This window comes from Artibeus jamaicensis, unplaced genomic scaffold (genome assembly GCF_021234435.1).
Source record: "Artibeus jamaicensis isolate MK-2021 breed Jamaican fruit bat unplaced genomic scaffold, CSHL_Jam_final contig_476, whole genome shotgun sequence".
Classification (NCBI taxonomy): Eukaryota; Metazoa; Chordata; class Mammalia; order Chiroptera; family Phyllostomidae; genus Artibeus; species Artibeus jamaicensis.
The window spans coordinates 1,109,986-1,132,335 of record NW_026521853.1 but is presented as its reverse complement, the minus strand read 5'-3'; the positions used below and the strand labels follow the sequence as shown (position 1 = coordinate 1,132,335).

General features: G+C 36.0%; 1 pseudogene; it reads right to left on the bottom strand.

The window, feature by feature from the left end:
• Window positions 1-4,856: 4,856 nt before the first annotated feature.
• On the bottom strand, window positions 4,857-21,716 carry LOC119039052 (nucleophosmin-like; annotated as a pseudogene).
• Window positions 21,717-22,350: the final 634 nt, after the last annotated feature.

Below are 22,350 nucleotides of genomic sequence, written 5' to 3'. Positions count from 1 at the left end.
TCAAAAGCATTTTTTTTGTATACCAACAAAGAATCTGCAGAAGCAGAAATCAAGGGAAAAATTCCATTCATTATAGCAAAAAGAAAAATAAAATATCTGGGGATAAAACTAACCAAGGAGGTAAAAGACCTATATGCAGAAAACTACACAACACTGAAGAAAGAAATCAAGAAAGACACAAATGGAAACATATACCGTGTTCATGGATTGGAAGAATTAACATCATCAAAATGTCCATACTACTCAAAGCAATTTACAGATTCAATGCAATACCAATTAAAGTAACAAGGGCGTATTTCACAGACATAGAACAAACACTTCAAAAATTTATATGGAACCATAAACATCCATGAATAGCAGCTGTAATTTTGAGAAAGAAGAACAAAGTATGAGGGATCACAATACCTGATATCAAACTGTATTACAAGGCCGCTGTAATCAAAACAGCCTGGTACTGGCATAAAAACAGGCACATAGACCAATGGAACAGAACAGGCAACCCAGAAATCAACCCAACTCTCTACAGTCAATTAATATTTGACAAAGGGGGCAGTAACATAAAATGGAATAAAGATAGCCTCTTTAACAAATGATATTGGGAGAACTGGACAGCTATGTGCAAAAAAAATGAAACCCGAGCACTGACTTCACCATACACCAAAATAATTTCAAGGTGGATAAAAGACTTAAATATAAGCCAGGAAACAATTAAAATTCTAGAGGAAAACATTGGGAGGAAAATCTCAGATATTTCACGAAGCAACATTTTTACTTGTATGTCCCCTAGAGTAAGGAATATAAAGGAAAGAATAAACAAATGGGATCTCATCAAAATAAAAAGCTTCTGCATGGCTAAGGAAAACAGTATTAAATTAAAAAGACAACCAACTGTATGGGAAAACATATTTGCCAATGATACCTCAGACAAAGGTTTACTATACAAATATATTAAATATATATTTGTAATTATACAAATAATATATTTATACACACACAAATATTCATATAGTAATTATACAAATATTGATACATTTGAATAATATACAAATATTAATATATTTGTAATTATACAAATATTAATATATTTGTATAATATCCATAATATACAAATAACTCACTCGACTGCACTCTAAGAAGACAACTAACCCAATTAAAAAATGGGAAAAGGACTTGAACAGACACTTCTCCAAGGAGCACATACAGAAGATCCAGAGACACATGAAAAAATGTTCAATATCGCTAGCTATCCGAGAGATGCAAATTAAAACCACAATGAGATATCACTTTACATCTGTCAGGATGGCTATCACAAACAAAGTAACAAACAACAAATGTTGGAGAGGTTGTGGGAAAAATGGGACCCTAGTTCACTGTTGGTGGGATTTCAGACTGGTACAACCATTATGGAAAACAGTATGGAATTTTCTGAAAAAATAAAAATCAACCTGCCTTTTGACCCAGCAATTCCACTGCTAGGATTATATGCTAAGAACCCTAAAACACCAATCTCAAAGAACTTATGCGCCATAATGTTCCTAGCAGTACAATTTACAATAGCCACGTGTTGGAAGCAACCTAGGTGCCCATCAGTAAATTAATGAATGAAAATTTATGGTACATATACACAATGGAATTCTATGCAGCAGAGAGAAAGAAGGAGCTACTACCCTTTGCAACAGCATGGATGGAACTGGAGAGCATTATGCTGAGTGAAATAAGCCAAGTGTTGAAAGACAAACACCATATGATCTCACCTTGAACAGGAAGCTAAACAACAAAACAAACAAGCAAGGAGGATAAAAACAAAGACACTGAAATAGAAAACAGGGGGACAGCGACCAGAGGAGAGTGGGGAGGGAATTTCAGGGGAAAAGGGGGAGGGATTTGGAGGAGCAAGTATAAAATACACAGGGACAATAACTAAGGGGGGTGAAAATGGGAGGGAGGTGGGGAGCACGGAGCGGGGTGGGCTAGTATGGGACAAATAGATGGAAAATTGTACTTGAAATATAATTAAATAAAAAATTAATATATATATATACACATTATGTTCCTTAGTTAATGTTAAAAATAAGGTTTTAATGTTTTTGCTTCTTTTTAAATTGGTAAGTGGTAATTGATTTTATGTTGTAGAAAGATCACATTAGGTGTTCTATAGTGAAATTTTGGCATGGGTAGAATCATGGTAAATTATAGACTAGGATGCTGTTGGTATGAAGTGATGCATAGTCACTCCACATTATTATGGCCTAAACTAAATAAATAAAGTTAATGAAGAGGAGAACAGACAACAGTCATTATTTCTAAAATGCATTTGCATTTAGAATGCATTAATTATGAATGTGAAATAAGCTATTATATGAGATATTTAATAATATTTTAATAATATTTTTCCTGAAAGAAATAGCTTTTATGATCTTCCATTTATAACCATTGGCAAAACAAATTCTTATGATTCACTTAGAATTCAACACAAAATTAAACAGGATTTACATATACAAATGCATATGACTATATGTATACAAACATGGAAATGGTAAATAAATTTTGGAAAATATAGAAATGGGAGTATGGAAATTTTCAAGAGTTAAAGAATAAATCGAAGTACCTTTACATGAGTTGATTTTTTAAGAAATAGAATCTCTGTGTTTCTGGAAAAGATGAGTAACATTTACATTATTGTTTTCATATGGATTGATCTATCACATATCTGTCCTCTATAAGATTACAAAATAGTGGATAAGACCAGGACAAAAGGGGTCCTGTAAGACATACAGAGCCAGCCCAACCTCCAAACTACTGTCTAGTCTCATGCAAGCCATTTTAACACTCATTAATTTTCCAGGTTGGCTAGACACTGTTGTTGCTTGTGAAATTTTTTACCAATGTACACTGCTTCTAAGTTAAATGATGGCAACAAAAACATTCTTATACCCTGGCTGGTGTAGCTCAGTGGATTGAGCGTGGGCCTGCGAACCACACGATCGCGGTTCGATTCCCAGTCAGGGCACAAGCCTGGGTTGCAGGCCGGTTCCCTGCAGGCCAGTCCCCAGCAGGAGACGCATGAAAGGCAACCACACATTGATGTTTCTCTCCCTCTCTCCTTCTCCCCTTCCCCTCTAAAGATAAATAAATCAAATCTTAAAAAAAAAGAAAAAAAAACATTCTTATGATTCAGATACTGTTTCCCCCAAGAAGACCCAACTTGACACCTCCATCAATACAAGATGTTTACTTTCTGGAGAACATTATGCTAAATGAAATAAGCCAGTCAGAATAATACAAATACCATATGATTTTACCCATGTGTGGAATCTAATGAACAAATTGAGCTAACAAGCAAAATAGAGACAGACTCAGATAGTAAGCAGGTTGACAGTTTAGTGGTAGGTGCTGTACTATGAGGTGCAGAGATAGGGCAAGAAGAGAAAAGGACTCATGGGCATGGATGACAGTGAAGTGATTATAGGAGGTGTGGTGAGGGTGGGTAGAAGTGGGATAGGCTATAAAGGGGACAAATGGAAATGGAAAAATATATAGTTGAAAAATAAAAATTTGAGATTTTAGAAATTACTTTTCCTTTATTGTAGCTGTCTTCAGAAAGTATAAACATAATGTAGCTGGAGTTGCGTATTGGAGTGCTTTATATTCCTAAATGTAATTCCTTCTGTTGACCACAGAATATCCATGTTCTCTGGCCACATCTCATTTTTTGACCAAAGCTATAGCTTTGCCAGTGATCAATTTTACAAAGCCATAACACAGTCAAAATGTTATACCAGAGAAGATGGACAATTCAGTGCATCAATCTTGTCCATGTTATTAGAAACTGTTCAGAATACACATCCCTGGAACCATGTGTTTCTTGAGTCAGGAATTGATGTCACTTTCCCCCGAAAGTCAGCATGCCCAACACTGAGCATGCATGGCACAACATGTAAAGTCCTCCTTGAAAGAATGAATTATGGGTCATCATATCATTTATATGTAAGAATACCATATATTTCATGCAGAGTCAATTTTTTCATATTATTAAAATACTGAATTTAATTCACATGTATATTTTTTACCAATATTTCTATTTGTCTGATGACCACTACTACTATGTTCTATCATAATATCCCATAATTACTTAAAACTAAGCAAAGGGTGGACTACCATCTTTAAAAAAAAAACAGGCATTCCTTCTTTCTTTCAGCTGTAGGGTATTCCATTGCATAAATGTACCACAGTTTTTTTTTATCCATTTACTGATGGGCACTTACATTGCTTCCACCACTTCGTTATTGTAAATAGTGCTGCTATGAACATTGGGGTGCATAGGTTCTTTTGAACTGGGGATTTGAGATTCTTAGGATGTATTTTGAGCATTATGCTAAGTGAAATAAGCTAGTCAGTAAAGGACAAATACCATATGATCTCAGCTATATGAGGAATCTAATGAACAAAAAATAAACTAATGGTCAAAATACAACCACAGGCATGAAATCATGGAAACCTAGACTCAAAGTGAACAGGGGAAGATGGGGATTGTGGCAGAAAGAAGGGGAAGGGACTAGTCATGTATGAATGACCCATGGACATTGACAATGGTGTGGGGATTGACTGTGGGAGAAGGGGGGTAGGCTGGGCAGAGGAGGGCAAAGTGGGAAAAACTGGGACAACTGTAATAGAATAACTAAAAAAATAATTAAAAAACTAAACAGACATTTTGGCAACACATTCTTGGTAATGGGACCTAAACAATATTTATGGGACACAGAAAATTCTCCCTCTGTACTTTACAAAGGGCATCCAGACATCAATTTTACAGGAATAAAGATGAAACATTTTAACAAACTATTTAAACTATTTTCTTAAAGAGACGACTTCTGCTGCCAGAGATCTTGAATAGTCTCATGGTCAGTCATCCAGAAGCAATGCTTCATGTAATTGATGGAGCTGGCTTCCAACTTGATGAATGGACCACCATTTTTTATACTTGCTGAAATTTTGCTCTAATGTCTTTTACGGAACTAGATCCTTTTAGTATTTGAATTTTTTCTGTGTTTTTTGAAGTATTCTTGACTTTTTAATCTTGGTTTGGTGATTTTGAGTCTTTTCCATTCTGGCTTGGTTTTTGTGCATTTTTGGCTACAGTATCTTAAACAGATTTCTTGACTGGAGCTTTTTCTTCAGCTCACTCATCCCCCATCATCATCATTACCATCATCATCATCATCATAGTCCTCATTATCTTCATCAACTGCATATTTTCCTTTTTATTGTGGAAACTTGCTACCACTTCTGGGAGCAGAACACTTTTCAGATATAGTCAGGAGTTTCACATCTTTTTCCCCTTCATCTTCCTCCATAGCTGCTAAGTGCTGTCAACTAATATGCAAAGACCCTGGACCACAATTCAACTGTAAGGCCACAGGTAGTGTTATTTAAAAGCCGTCAATGGAAACCATTTGGTGTACATTTTCAAAGTTGCCAGAGTTACCTTATTTGGACTGCCTTCATAATTCATTACCTCTGCTTTAACAATGTGTAATTCATTTTTTTGCACCAGATCCTAAACTTACCACTCATAAGAAAATTGTTGCTCATTTTCATCATTATCCACCTAAAGTCATAATCTTTGTTAGCCTTTGGTTCATAACCATAGGAAAAATTCTGGTGCCTCAGAGGGCTCATGTCCATGTCCACTGAATCTCCCTTTTGGTGGTGGCACCCACTCAGGTGTGAGAGAAGGTGGGTGGAGATAAACGACCTCAGTTCTGCAGATCAGACACACAGGATACTGGGATTATACTGTATGAATCCAGAAACACCAATTCAAAAGAACCTGTGCACTCCAATGTTCATAGAAGCACAAAATTTACAATTTCCAAGTGTTGGAAGCAACCTAGGTGCCCATCAGTAAATGAATGAATAAAAAATGGTGGTACATTTACACAATGGAATACTGCACAGCAGAAAGAAAGAAGGATCTCCTATGCTTCACAAGAGCATGGATGGATCTGGAGAGCATTACGCTAAATAAACCAGATAGTGAGAGACAAATACCATAAGATGTCACCTATAAGTGTAACCTAATCAACAAAACAGACAAGCAAGCAAAATATAACTAGAAACATTGAAATAAAGAACAAACTGACGGTAATCAGGGAGTGAGGAGAAGGATAGTGGGGGAAAATAGGGGAAGGGTCATCAACGAACATATATAAAGAACACATGGACAAAGTCAAAAGGGGTAGGATCAAGGAAGAGGCTGGTGGCTGTGGTAGGGAGAAAATGTAAACGACTGTACTTGAAGATCAATTAAAAAATATAGGAAAATAAAATAACACCAGGAACATAGTTAGTCCTTTACAAAAGTTGTTATGTACTATTTTGATACAATATCTATAAATATTAAATATAAGTTGGTGGTAGAATATATAGATAGAAAAAATAGACTAAGTCATATTTTTTTTTACTTACTGATTATTTTAGCTGAGGGAAAAATTCCACAAAGACAATTTATTGATAGAATTGAATTAGTTTCTTAAGTCCAGAAGTAAAATTGACTTTTTTCCATATAAATGAAGTACCATTAAACATAAAATATTCCTTCTGACATGGTTTTCAAAGAGGCTTTCCTGATTTCCTTCTAATGAAATTTTTGAGTTTATGTTGAAATGGGTAATTATATAAGATCTCTGATGTGCCTAGGAGAGTGTTATGCTAAGTGAAATAAGCCAGGCATTGAAAGACAAATACCATATGATCTCACCTATAAGTGGAACCTAATCAACAAAACAAACAAGTGAATAAAATAGAACCAGAGACAATAAAATAAAGAACAAACTGACAGTAACCAGAGAGGAGGGAGGAGAATGGGATAATTGGGAAAAGAAAGGGAAGGGTTGTCAGGAAACATGTATAAAGGACCCAGAGACAAAAACAACGGGGGAGGGTGGGTGAATGTGGTAGGTGGGGGTGGGCAGAGTGAGGAGGGGAGAGTAATGGGAGGGGAGTGAAGATAACTGTAATTGAATAATAAAAAACCAAATGAAATGATTAAGGGACAAAAAAGTCTCAGATACACCTGGACCATGAATATAGCATCATGGGTAGTTATTTTAGTGATAATTAACATCCAAGTATAACTTCCATGGTTTTTACCATCTCAGTATGCAGTTCTGCTATATAAATTGCTCATTCTAATTTTATTCTCCTTTATTTATTTTTTTTTATTTTTGGCTCATATGCAGGGTAGAAAAAAGTAGGTTTACATTTATATGGAAAATAATATAATTAATAAATAATAATACAAAAATAAACTCTATTTTGTGTACAAACAACTGTAAATGTACTTTTGTCCCATCTTGTGTAAGTCTTAGTTTGTATAAGAAATTCATGTTAAATATTTTCTCATCTGAGATAATATATCTTTATTTTATTTGAAGTTCAAACAATGCTAATTTCTTGATTTGGATTATGAGCAAGTAAATTGTTCTGAGCTTTCAGTCAAAAAAAGTCCTGCAGCAGGGCAGCTCAGAACAAGAACATGGCTCTCTGTATCAGACCTTTGCTATTTTCTGACATGAGTTCATTAGGTATGAGGACATGTCCCATCTTTGTTAGCCAGTCTATTTACTCCTGCTAAATATCACATTCTTTTTTTAATTATTATTTTTATTTAATTATTTTTCAAGTACAGTTTTCTGTCTATTTCTCCCATCCCAACCCATCCTGCCCCATGCTTCCCACCTCACTCCCATTTCCACCCCCCTTAGTTATTGTCCCTGTGTCCTTTATACTCGTTCCTCTAAATTCACCCCCCTTTTTTCCCCTACATTCCCTCCCCTATCCCCTCTGGTCACTGTCCCCCTGTTCTCTGTTTCAGTGTCTTTGTTTTTATTAAAGGCCTTTGGAATTGAAAGCAACCTAAAGCTCTGTTTAGATTTGTGACTGTTATTCTTCTGGTTAGAATCACACATGGATGATACAAGAGTAGCAAAGATGCATCCATGATAGATGTCACACAAAATGGTCATTAAACTCAGTTTGCAATTAAGATTCCTGTGCCACACAGCACCTCAGGAACACTGGACAGAGAACCTGATGCTGCCAAGATTTGTACTGCACCTCTTTAACTTAGGGCTGGTGGCAGAATAAAATAAAGCAGAGGACCCATGAGAATAAAATTTCTGGAAATAGCTTTCTAACCTCAGAATTTTTTGTTTATATACAAAAACAAATTAGTCATATTTAGAGAGATATATTTATTTATTAGTACCATATAAAATATAATATAGGTATCTAAAATGTATTTCTCATTATGATATTGTACTTCAAATGGTAATTTTTTCTGCCTTTTGTGTCCTGTTTAGAAGTTATTTCCACCAATATTTTGTTCTTTCTTTTTACAAATTTCTTCTTTATTTTTATATCTTTATACCTGAAAATTGTAGTAAGCATATATTTACAATATAATTTTCTTTCAATAGGTAACTAATGATTGCAGGACCATTTATATATATATGATGTTTATGTTTTTAAAATTCCATATTTATTATATAGGTTTTCCTACATATTAGGACCTTTCTGGGATAGTAATTGTGAACCAAAGTATAATACATTCTTTTGAGTACTAGTACCACACTTTTTTAACCATTGTCTTTCCGAAGTAGTTTTAAAAACAATCCCTTTCTCTCTTTTTAAAAATAATACTCATTTTTGCTTTATCCACCTGTGAATTACTCCAACTATATTTTTATGTTATTGTGAAAAGCTTTTTAAGATAATGGCCTGTTTGAATAATTACAGATGTTACACTAAATGCATATGCTAATTTTGTGATATTAGGAAGAAACAAAGAAACTTGTTAATTGAGGAAATAATCATTTTACATTGCAGTCCTCATGAAAAATAATTTTTCTATTTGTATATGTATACATATCAAATTTAATAGATTCAGTATGGAATATATCTGTTGCTTAAACTTTACAGAGGTAAAAATATCATGAAGGACCTTGAACGAGGAGGAATTCACTTGCTCCACTTTAACTCTGCCATCTTCTTTCAGTGAAAAGACATATATGGCAAGATTCTGCCTACAGTGGCCTTTCAAAATTGCTGTGGATCCTTGAAGGAATATTACTTTGGACTTAAAGATATTTAGGGTTTTAAACGAGGCTTTTGGGAAAGTGGCAAGGGTGGGGAAGGGTTTTAAATCATGGAGTTGTTTTAAGAGTCTGTGGTGATGTGAAGTGTTGCTTAATAAAAGTAGTTTTGCATAGAGATATTAACTTGTATACACAGGGTCAAATACCTAGTAGAAATGCATTTCAGACTTAAAGAAATTCCATATAATTAATAGCTGTTGAACAAGTTAGTAAAAAAGTAATATACTTTAACTTGTCCTCCAATTTCCTTCTAAAATAACCATAAAACCTCTTCATTTGTGTTTCACATGGGTGGTAATTGTGGAAGTACTGAAGGAGTAGTGCAGGAAGGTTAAGGAACAAATGTCTTATTTCACTTATTGACTCAGGAGTGGTGAGGTCTTATTCAAAGATTCCAGCAGTGACTAATGGTAGGAAAGGGAACCCAGGAGAGAATTATCAGACTTTCCAGGGTTTCCATACAGAGCAGCTATAATCTATATTTTTCATCCTGCAGAAAATGTTTTTAGACTTGTCATGTGCCAGCTATTCTGAGTGCTGGGAACATGGCAGGGAGCAAAATTTATAAAAATAGTTATCCTCATGGAATTAATATATTATAGTAGGAAAGATACAATTAATAAGCAAAATATATTAGGCATCATTTAAAATTGATATGGAGGATCTAAGATAGTTGAGGAGTAAGGGGAAGCTACACTAATGTCCTTCCAGGACCAATCTGGAATTACAACTAAGTAATAGAGAAATCATCCAGAATAACTAAATGAACACTAGCTGGAGAGAAGCTTTATAACCATGAACAGACAAAAGAAACTGCTTCACCACAATATGACTGGTAGGGAAAGCAGAAGAAGGGGCTGTTATGAAAGGGCTGGCTGGGCTCCCATAGGTGGCAGCTGAAGTTCCAGAGGAATATTTCAGTGGCCCAGTGGTTACCCTTGAGAAGAATGGGGTCCAAACCCCAAGTTAGGCTCCCCAGCCTACAACACCAGAGCTTGAAAGGAACCCAGATAACATCCAGCTATGAAAAACAGCAGGGATTCTACCTGCCAAGGAGAGATAGCTGGAGACCCAGAGAGACTTTTTAAGGGCCAAAACACAAAATTTCACTTGCAGCAACTTACCCTAGTCTTCAGCAAAGGGAGAGCAGAGTGGACTAGAGACATTTGAGTAGAGTCTGGGCTTGGTGGCTCTGGGAAGGGAACAGAAGGAATAGCCAGTAGGATGCTTGAGTTGAGTCATTCTCCATACCCCAGAGGCCATCTTTCATAGGCAGAGCCTCTTCTCTGAATGGCATTAGCCTGAGGGGAAGTTAATACTCCCATCCACAGGAATTACTCTGCACCACCCTGTGGTGCTTAAGCTAGGGTGCTGATTACAGTATGATGATATAACAGCCACTCAGTTTAATGACTGTTTAGTGTAACATCTTAGGTGAAAAATACAAAGCAGCAGCCGATATAGGAAAACAAACAATAGGAGAGCTTAAGAAATATTTTGGACAACATGAAGCATAACAAAATTTGTGTCATGGGAATACAAAAAGAAGAAGAGAGTGAGCAAGGGATTGAGAACCTATTTGAGGCAATAATGATGAAAACTTCCCTACTCTGATGAAGGAAGAAGATACACAAGTCCAGAAAGCTTGAGAGTTCTAAACAGGTTGGACACAAAGAGGCCTACACTCAGACACATCTTAGTTTAAATGAAAAGGCTTTAAGACAGAACAAAATCCTAAAAATCATAAGATAAAAGCAAGTAATTACCTACAGGGAGCACCAATTAGACTGGCATCTGATTACTCAACAGAAACATTTCAGGCCTGAAGGGAGTAGTGTGAGATATTCAAGATGATGAAAAGCAAGGACCCACAACCAAAGCTGCTTGACAGTGCAAGATTATCATTTAAAATTGAAGGAGAAATAAAAAGCTTTCCAGACAAGAAAAAAAGCTAAAGGAGTTTGTTAACACCAAAACAGTACTGCAAAAAAAGTTAAAAGACTTGTTTTAAAAAGAAGAAAAAAAAAGGTAGAAAAACAGAGGAAAACAGCTTAAGAATAAATGACACTACATATGCATCTATCAATAATCATCTTAAATGTAAATGGTTTAAGGACTTCCGCCAAGATGGAGACGTAGGTGGAGGAACTACCTTGCCTCTGTGCACAACCAAATCTAAGAACAACTATTTTTAACAACAATCACAACCAAGCCACACGGAAAATCGACAATACGGAGTCCAGAGGACAACTAAATGCTCAGCGAAACCGGTAAGAGAAGCGAAACCAGTAGCGGAGCAGGTTAGCAAGAAAAAAATCCCCGGGTGGTGCACGGTGCAGCGAGCAGCCGAAGGCGCTGATGCGAGCTAGCTATGGGAGCGCACTGGGGAGAGGCGCGGAGGGCTGTCTCGGTGGGTCGCGCACATCTGCGTGCGAAGAAACCAGTAAGAAGGGAAGCCTGCTCAGGTCTGCAGGCTCCCACAATTCCGATCAGATAAACAAGCCTGTGGCGAGTGGTGTGACTGGATGGGCTGGGCTAGCAGAGAGGACCGCCATTGCTCCCTCTCTGACCATGCCCCCACACACAGCGTCACAAACCAGTGTCACAAACCAGCGACCTGGGTCGCCCCATTCTGGTAAACAACTAAGGCTTCGCTCCGCTTACTTAACAGCACGAATAGACCAAAAATGGCTCTAGGACAACTCAGAGCCCCAGAACCGATAGATCTAAGCGATGAAGAAATAGCCAGTCTTTCAGATGCACAGTTCAAAACACTGGTTATCAGGATCCTTACAGAACTGGTTGATTTTAGTCAGAAATTAGAGAAACATATGGAAGCTAAACTAATTGAAATGAATGGTAATACAAAGTAAATCAATAGTAATGGAAAGAAAATTGGGACTCAAATCAAGGGAGTGGACCACAAGGAAGAAAAAAATGATCAAACAGAAAAGAATGAAGAAATAAGAATTCAGAAAAATGAGGAGAAGCTTAGGAACCTCCAGGACATCTTTAAACGTTCCAACATCTGAATTATAGGAGTACCAGAAGGGGGAAAGGCACAGCCACCAGTAGAAAACTTATTCGAACAAATAATAAAGGAAAATTTTCCCAATCTGGCAAAGGAAATAGACTTCCAGGAAATCCAGGAAGCTCAGAGAGTCCCAAAGAAGTTGGACACAAGAAGGAACACACCAAGGCACATCATCATTACATTAGCCAAGATTAAAATGAAGGAGAGAATCCTAGAAGCAGCAAGCGATAAGGGGACAGTCACCTACAAAGGAGTTCCCATCAGACTGTCAGCTGATTTCTCAAAAGAGACCTTCCAGGCAAGAAGGGGCTGGGAAGAGGTATTCCAAGTCATGAAATCCAAAGACCTACAACCAAGATTGCTCTACCCAGCAAAGTTTTCATTTAGAATGGAAGGACAGATAAAGTGCTTCTCAGATAAGACCAAATTCAAGGAGTTCATCATCACCAAGCCCTTATTATATAAAATGTTAAAGGGACTTACCTAAGAAAAAGAAGATAAAAAATATGAACAGTGAAAGGACAGCAAACTCACAGTTAGTAACAACCACACCTAAAACAAAGCAAACTAAGAGGACAGCTAGATCAGGAGCAGAACCATAGAAATGAAGATCTCATGGAGGGTTAGCAACAGGGGAGTGGGAGGAGGAGAAGGGGGGAAGAAGGTACAGAAAATAAGTAGCATAGACAGTAGATAGAAAATAGATAGGGGGAGGGTAAGAATAGCAGGGGAAATACAGAATCTAAAGAATTTGAGACACGTGTTCATGAACTAAAGGGGGAAATGGTGAGGGAGGGGTATGCAGGGTGGAGGGGAATGGAGGGGGGAATAGAGCAAATGTAATGGCATAATCAATAAAAAAGATTTAAATTAAAAAATAATAATAATAAAAAAATAAATGATGCACCTAACCGAGAAAAAAAAATGTAAATGGTTTAAGATTGGGTGGAAAGAACAGAAATCAGGAGATTGGTTCAGGACCAGTTATGTTTTAGTTTCCTATTAGATATCTAAGTAGAGACTTTTGCAAATGATTTTCATATCTGAATCTTATATGTTAGGGGAGGTTCTGGATAGAAACATATCTGGGTATTATAATCATAGAGAAGATATTTAAAGACATGAGACAGGACAAAATCACCAAAGGAGTAGATAGAGGTGAGTGAGGGCTGAGGGGTGAACCAGTGACAATTTATGAATGAGACTGGGATGATGGAGTTCATGCAGCAAAACAGGGTGAAAAAGACTGTTAGTGGGTAAAAGAAGACCAGGAAAGGGAAATGTCAAGGGAGCCAAGTGAATGAATTAACACTCCTTGTATTAAGTGGTGCTGATGGACAAGTAAGATGATGACTGAGAATTTGCAATGCATGATGGCAATATGGAGAGTGCTAGCACCTCCATAAGATTGTGCTAACAACACATAAAAATTGTTGTTAGGGAATGGGAAAAGGATAATCAGAAATGATTATTATAAACATTCTTGAAGAATTTTTGTATGGGGTAGTACCTGGAAGGAAAAGTGGGGCTAAAATTACTTCTTGTTTGGTTTATCTGTTTTTTACTATGTTTGTTTGCTAAGATAGGAGAAGTAACACATTTGTATGCTGATGAGGTGATCTAGTACAAAAATAAAAATAGATGATATGCAAAGTGTGGTAAAGGAGTATTGCTTGAATAGTGTCTTGTTTCTGTTAGGGAAGAGATCTGTGAAAAAAGTGGGAGTTTAGTTTAGTAAACAATAGAAATTGTAAGCCTATATACTTAAGTCACTATCTGAGCCTGAAAAGAGAAGGAAGAAATTTAAAATTTCAGATTAGTATTTTATTTTATTTCCTGCATTTCTAGTCATTGGAAGCATTTTACTGCATTTCCTTTTTGTGCTCTTTTTTATCAGCTTTTACATCAGAATGATGTTCAACTCATAAGCTCAATTTTCAGGCTACTCTAATTTGTTCCTCATTGAAAAACTTTTTCCATCTCATAGCAACATATGGAAGGGAGTTTATTTGTGAAAGAAAAGAAGGTTTCATTTATCAGTGAAGTATGAAGTAAAATTATCCCTTGAGAAATAGTGAAAATTGACATAAAACCCTAGATAACTACTCTGTGCTTATTAAGTCCTGATATGCTATAAAGATGTCTGCCTCACTCCACCAGCTAGAGATTGCCTTTTACTCTGTATGTGTTTATATAGCTCCAGACAATCTTATGTGTAAAATGATAGTCTTTCTCACCCCAGCCATAGTGATTAGATGACTCAAGCTGAAAGTTGCTTCTTGAAAATTAGGAAATTCCATTCATTCTAGTATTGGCCAGTTTCTTAAATAATAATGTGATAACTCAAGATATGTGGAATAACTATGTATTATGTTTAGACAGGCAAGCAAAAAATTCATCCAAAAGTACATGGGGAATTCCAGAATTACCAGGGAAGCAAAAAAGAAAGATGTAGAGAAAAACACTACTGAGATTACTATTGCTGTCCACTGCCATGCTGAAGTACATTCCTCAATCCTGATCCAGTGTTCTACAAGATATACTATGTCTTCAGGGAACTAGGAAAGGAGAACACTGTGACTAATGGTACAACACACTCATGTACAGGCAGAAATGTTCCAAAGGACTGTCCAATGATACTGACATGAGAGGCAAAGGTGTATAAATGGAAAGTTTAGTTTTAATTTTGCCTAGGGTTGAAAAAGAGCTTTCAGTCAAGGAGTTAAGGACATAAGGGGCTTGAAAAGAACACAGCTAGGAGAATCCAAAAAATAGCTAACAATAACAACACCAAAGTAGTTAACAGTAGGGAATTAATGAGAGGGGAACCATAGAAAGGTATTGGAGATTTGTTACTGGATTATACAGACAAAAGACAGGTTGGCAGTTTGGTAGGTGAGGACTGTTAATATACTAGAACAGCATGTAGTTACTAATTGCACAGTTTAACTAAGAAAATTTTGTACTATTAGAAGAATCTGACAAAAAGTCATTGTGATATATAGTAATGTCACAACTTGTCTCCCTTGGTTGCCTAAAGAAATACCAGAACTTGTGGTCCCACTCACACTCTTTTTCTGATTTCTGTAGGAATTAGAATTGGGAATAGAGACCAGTGAGTCTTGTTCTGATTCTAAAGGATGAAAAGGCTAAACTTTGGGCATGGGTTGCTTTACTGTAACATACATAACTTCTGTAGATTTTTCTATTAATTCAAAACCAAATACATGAAAATGAACTCAGCTCTATTCAATCCACATTCTATAGATCACCTGTGAACAGGAAGGAGGTAGGAGAAACGGCACTTGGTGTCATTATTGTTTATTAAATTAAATATTGTAAATTAAATATATCCAATAAAAAGGCTCTTTTCTTTTTCCATTTTTACAGCCCAGTATTAAATTATAGGATGGACCATGGTAGTGGGCAAAGGACAAACAAAATAGACTTTGTTTATGTAAATTGTTATCCCTCTATCTAAATTATCCTCAGTGCTATCCTAGGGCAATCATTCAGTACTTAATTGATTATTCAATATTTTAACTGAATATCAAATTTTGGACATAGCTGTAGAACAGAGAGAACTTGGTTCAACTTTTAAATCTTCGTCATACACTATGGTAAATTATAGAAGCTGTAGAGACCTGGTGTCTTCATCTATTAAAGAAGGTCATTTCTAACTGACAGATTTATTCCCTGGCATTAATCATTTAGCAATATAATACTCATTACAAGAAAATCAGCCCAGAGTAACCCTTGATTAAGTAGTTGGTTCCTTTTCTCATTTTTTATGCAGCAGCCAGAGGTCATGAGCACCAAATATACTTTGTGGATGGGACTGACTGCTACATGCCCACACATTTTTAGTAGTGGCCAATTAGCCTGTAAAGAGACAGGTTCTTATGGACCCATTTATTTAATTTCTAAGTATCTATAGTGTTTAGAAGAGATATGATACTGTGGAAAAATTAATTACATAGTTTTTACCATAGTTCAAAATGTTCCAAAATATTTAGTTATTGCTCTTTTTCTTAAACAAGAACATACTATTATATCTCTGTCTGTAAAGATACTCTGAAGCTTAGAAATTCTCTTTCAGTGAGCACAATTCAACTTGCTAATCATGCGCTTCTTGTTATTGGCATTATTTCAAATAGTTTTCTAACACCTTACTATTCAAATATATTTCAGCCTATTGGTATAGTTATTAAAATAAAATAATTTGAGATTATGATTATAAATATATACATACTAGGAAATGAAAGCATGGCAAATATAATTGGCAAGACATTTGCCTCGCCTTTTCACAAATGGAAAAAGCCATGGTTGCTGCTATTAAATTGACTTGGTTCAATTTTAAAATCACAAAAAGTAATCATGTCAGGTTTCCTTTTCATTATGCAGTGCTCAATGAGGTTTTACAAATCTGAAAGCTTCACCTTTCCATTCATTTGCTATATGAATTAAACATTAACAAGAATAAAATGAGCTTAAAGCTAGAAAATGCTCAATATATTTTCTAGGAAAAACTGAAGGTGATGACTTTATATTTCTATAGCTCTCTAATTCACCGCTTAAGCAATGTAGATGGAATATTGATACAGCCATGTGGGAGAAGTCAAAAGCAGCCAGCACAACTTAGTTTCTCAAAATTTAGTCTCTTTCATTGCACTTTTTAACAAAGTCTTCTTTAACTTTTTGATGTTTTTAACTCTATTAATGAAAAGCCAAATTTATGTTTTACTCAATGATGAAAATTTTAGCCACAATTACAAATAACTAAGACAGTAGCTTCACTTTTGCATGCATAAAATCACACTGGATTAACTGTTGTATTTCTAAAGCCCAGGATTGAAAGATGAAGATAAAATCATTCATCTTAGTAATAATGACCGAAACTTCATTACCAAAGCAGTAAAATAATTTGGTAATTTTCTAAGGAATGTCTAGAACAATCTGTTAAAAAGTGTTGTTAAGAAAAACTAATGTTTGTGAATATAACAAGAAGCTTTCATTAAACTCGTGAGTTATCTCAATATTTGAATTTTAATATCAACTGTATAAAAGTATGACTAATTTTTTTGCTCAATTTTACCCCTCACCATCCCCCCCAGAGCTGTCATCCTGCTCTTTATGAGTTTGTATTTTGCTTGTTAGTTCAATTTGTTCATTAGATTCCACATATGAGTGAAATTTTATATTCATCTTTCTTTGACTGACCTATTTCACTTAGCATAATGTTCTCCAGCTCCAAAAAAAAAAAAAGACTCATGGACATGGACAGCAATGTGTTGATTGTGGGGGGAGGTATAAGGGGGGTAAATGGTAATGAAAAAATACTATAAAGAAAATATTTTTAAAAATAAGATAAAATTATGACTCATAAGTTTGAAAATGATTTGTGCTTTTGTCTCACTCACTCAGAATAGGCACCTACAAAACACTGCTATAGTTGTTAAAATTTCAGGCTACTACCTCTTCAAAAATCTTCATAAAATTGATAGATATATTCTCTGTAAGAGTCACTTAGGAATTATTATTTTTTCTATTAAACATGATGGGTAGTAATGACTAGGTGTAGGGTAAGTGGACACAGTCTGGCTTCCTCACCCAGGTGTCTGGGTAGCTAAGGGAAGCACTGTTCCCAAAGCCTTGAAGGAGCCTGATAAGTAGTGTTCTCATAGCCTAGAGACTGAGTCCCATAAACTATCCCATAAACTGTTATATTTTCAATTAGATTCAATTTAAAGCTTTTAAATATAAAGAAACATATTTCTGTCCCCATAACATGAAGTGGGCTCACATGAGCAGAATTATGTTATGTTATATAATTTCTGGCAACTTGCCAGCTGTGTTCCCCTCTAGTACTTAAACAGAGACTCCCTGCTGGGGCAATGATGATGAGAGACATGCAAGGGAACAGGTGGCACAATGGGTGACATGCCAGGGAGCAAGGGCTATGACATGAGACATGCAGATAGACACACAGCTTGCAGCATGCATAGCTTGCCCACCTATGAATAAAGGCATGCCAGATATCCCAAGGGCTCCGTGAATATTTTTCTCTCTGCACGAATACCATACACCTGTCTGACAGTAAAGGGTGGCAACACACTAGGCCATTATATTTTTGGCTAATTAGAAAATATTAGTAGCTAGTACTTTTTCTCTGATATTTTCCTAATTCATTGAAACACTCAGAATGTGAGAATACATTACTTAAATAAGCTATTGTAAAAGTAGCTAATTTAATAAGAATTTTACAGCAATGTGGTATCCACAAGTTTCCCATGTAGATCATGGCTCCCATATAAGCCATTGATAAGAAAATAACCTTAGTGGTAAGGGGATGATGTGTTTAATGACTTTAACTGAGTGGGTTTTTGAGAAGAGAAACACATTGAGAAAATGTCTTAAGGTATACAAAAGAGAAATTTTGGTTTCAAGACTAGAATTCAATCCACAAGATGTTAGAAATTATAACTAAAAGGAAAAATAAGCTATAGAATGGAATAATACCTGAGATTTTCAAAGAGGGGAAGAAGATTGCTAATAGATTATAGTCTCTGTGTTTTCCAATATATTAAATAATGATAAAAGAAGAAAACATGGACCCAAGCCCTTTTCCTACTTAAGAAAATTTAGTCATAAGAAATCTGTTCAATGTCTTGACCATGAAGCTAAACAACAACGTTAGTTAGATTCAATTTAAAGCTTTAAAATATAAGGAAACATATTCCTGAAAAAGAACATTATACAAACTGAGGTTAAGGAACAATTAGTAACTCAAAACATGAGACACTTATTAAAAAATGCCAGGTTGTTTTTACTCAGTTAAATTCTGATATTTCATCCCCTGCTGGTTTACTAAATGTTTCACTTTTGAAACAACTGACTGATATAGACATATTTTCATGATGTTTAGTAGTCATAATTCACAGTAAATGAGTTATTAAAGTCATACATGTAAATAGACCAATATTAAATGAGAAATTTGAGGTGTATATAGTAGTTTGAGCATAGGTATCCATTTCTAGTCAACCCAAAATTCCATTTGATATAAAATATGTTAAGCAAAAATAAGGGGAAAAAGCCATGAAAGTACTGAAAAAAAAAAGGTAACATTAGAAGAATTCAAATTTGGAGGAATTCCTGTAAGGTAAAAAACAAATAGTAATATCCTTGAGAAAAAGCAAAAGAAAACTTATTCAGTAAATCCCAGAAAGCAGACAGACAGTCTTGGCTGCTGTGAACATAGAACTGACTTACAGCTAAATGGGGTTAACTCTGGTTTTATCTCTGGTGAAGCTTGGATTTCTAGTTTTTTATTCTTAGCTAAAAGTGCAATGGAATTTATGATGAACTGTTTACCACCTGAAACTCTCGTGGGGAGGCCATGGGATGGTCTACAACTCACCTAACTCACTTCATGGCATGAAAATAATCAAAGATACAAAGATGCATCTGCTTTATATTCAGATAATTATCCAGTTGATAATAAATTTTTCTTTAGAAAATTATTTCACCGAGAATTGCTGTTATGGGTTGAATGTTTGTGTCATCCCAAATTCGTAAGTTGAGATCTTACCCACAGTGTGATGCTATTAGGAGGTGAGGCATTTGCTAGGGGATTATGATTCGATTAGGTCACAGGGGTGGAGCCCTCATATATAGGAATGGTGTCCTTATAAAAGTCAAGAGAGAGCTTGCTTCTCTTGCTCCTTACCATGTGAGAGTACAATGAGAAAACAGCAGGCTTTCACCAAACCCAGCAATGCTGGCATCTTGATTTCCAAATTCCAGCTTCTAGAACTGCAAGAAATAAATTTCTATTGTTTACAAGCCACCCAATCTATGGTAGGTTGTTATAACAGCCTGAACTGACCAAGACAGTTGCTATTTTTCTCTTTGCTCCCCCACTTTTTTTCAGGTTGAATAATAGCTACATTCTTTTATATTAAAAAACATTCCTTTTTCTTTTAGGAAGCAACAATACGTCAACTTAGGCACAGTTTAGGTAATTAGTTTTTAGAGAAAGGCAAAAAGAAAAACAATAAACCATACTTATAGGCAATCATATGTTTCTTTAATACATTAATTCTTTATCTTAAAATCTTATATCTTAATGGAGAAAGAAAACAAAATTAAAATAAATTTTAAATATAAAATTCAATCTTTAATTCCTGGTGCAGGAATGGTCAATAAATAAACAGATTTAATTGGGAGCAGAATTGTATTTTTCAAGAACAGCATATTTTAGTTATTTTAATTAATTAATTTTTTACTATTCAATACTATCCACCTAGAGATAAAACTTTACAATAAACAGCTCTTGTCCAATTTTCCAGAGGTAAGTGTTTGGGGAGAGTGTTTAGTAATATAGGTATCTGAAAAAGAAATTCTATATATAATACAATTATATTTTAAAATATATAGCCTACAACAAGCTCTTGGTATCTATACATAATGAGCAATGAGATCTGGAATATATTTCTGTCACCACCTCTTGGATGACATTTATAATTTGCTACTATTTATTGTTACATCTTTATATATATATGTGTGTGTGTGTGTGTGTGTATGTGTGTGTGTGTGTGTGTGTGTGTGTATTACTGTTCAGATTAAACTTTAAAGTCCTTGAGTAGTAAAGTCCTGTTGTTTTGGGGCACAGGTTATGTGGTCTTAAATATTAATATATTGCCTGTTTTTACCAGAAGAATTATAGTATTTCCTGTCTTAGGAGTCAAAACATAACCTCTTCTGAATTCCACAACCTGTTGCATTCCTCTCTCCCTTTTAAATTCATCTCTGTTTCCAAAATACATACCATCCATGGATATTTTTTCAATGCTCAGGATGAGTCAATCAAATGTAGATGCATGATGTTAAAAAATATAGAAGGGTGAAAGTCAAAATATGTAATGACCATTTGGCACAGTCCAAATCTTATCAGAGTTGAGCACTAAACAAATCACTTAACTGACCTGGCCATATTAGTGCACAGTGACTAGATTATACTTTTGAAAATATAAAGTTAATAGAAAAACAAGAGAATTATACAGAGAATCATTTTTGAAGACCATATTAGTTTCCTAGGGTGCTGACAAATTGTAACAAATAATCACAAACTAGACAACATAGACAAGAAATTCGTTCTCACAGTTGAGGAGGCCACATCCACTGTTGACAGTGCTAATGCTCTCTAAAGTCTCTCAAGGAGAATCCCTTCCATGCTTGTCTTCCATCTGTCTCCCCTGCTTCTGCACCCAGGGCGCTGAGGCTGGGCATGAGGTACCTCTGGGCAGTGGGGTCAGGAGTGCTCTGTCCCCAGGGCTGCAGGCATGGGCATTCAGCTTCTGCTGCTGCAGCAGTAGGAATGCAGCTGCTGGGGCCACAAGAGGTGGGGTGGCTGCTGGGGGAGAATTCTGTAAATAGCTGCTGAATTCTGCCTTCTGATCCTTCTCTTTTTTAAAAATCGCCCCCCATTCAAGCTTGCCACACCAAACAATCACCTGGCCTCTCATACAGCCCAACTGTCCTACCAGACCGGGGACTATCTGGGTCAGGGTCCCTCACTGCCCACTCTTCCCAGCCAGTGTCCACAGTCTCAGTGGGTACACAACACCCCTGTGTGTTTGCCACTTTGTCCTTATTCCCCCCTGTGACTTCAAGTATCCAGGCCTACCTGCTGCTGCTCAAACCTCTCTTTTTGGCAAGGGAAGGAGCCATTGACCTGGCTCTCTACCAAGAAATCTGTGGGAGACCCTGAGGGTGCTGGACCTGAGGCTGCAGCTGCCCTGGTCCCCGTGCTGGTCCCAGGGACCTTATTGTCCTGAAGCACTGTCCTTACCATCTGATTTTTCAATGTCCACTATAATTTTTGGTCTCCAGCCTTCATATGGGCTGGGATACCATTGGCTGTTCACTCTGGTACTCAGAAGATTGGCTAAGGTGTTTCACCCATGTGCAGGGGGAAGTGGACTCCACTCCCTCCTATCTTGCCACCATCTTAGTATTATCTTAATTTAGAAGTAATACAAAATAAATTGCAGAAATTATTGAAATTTGGAGACTTTCAGTCAAGAGGGAGGTTTAGTTAGATATACTGTGTCTCTTTGCGTGAACAAAAGAAGAACAACAACAAATTTAAAAACAAAA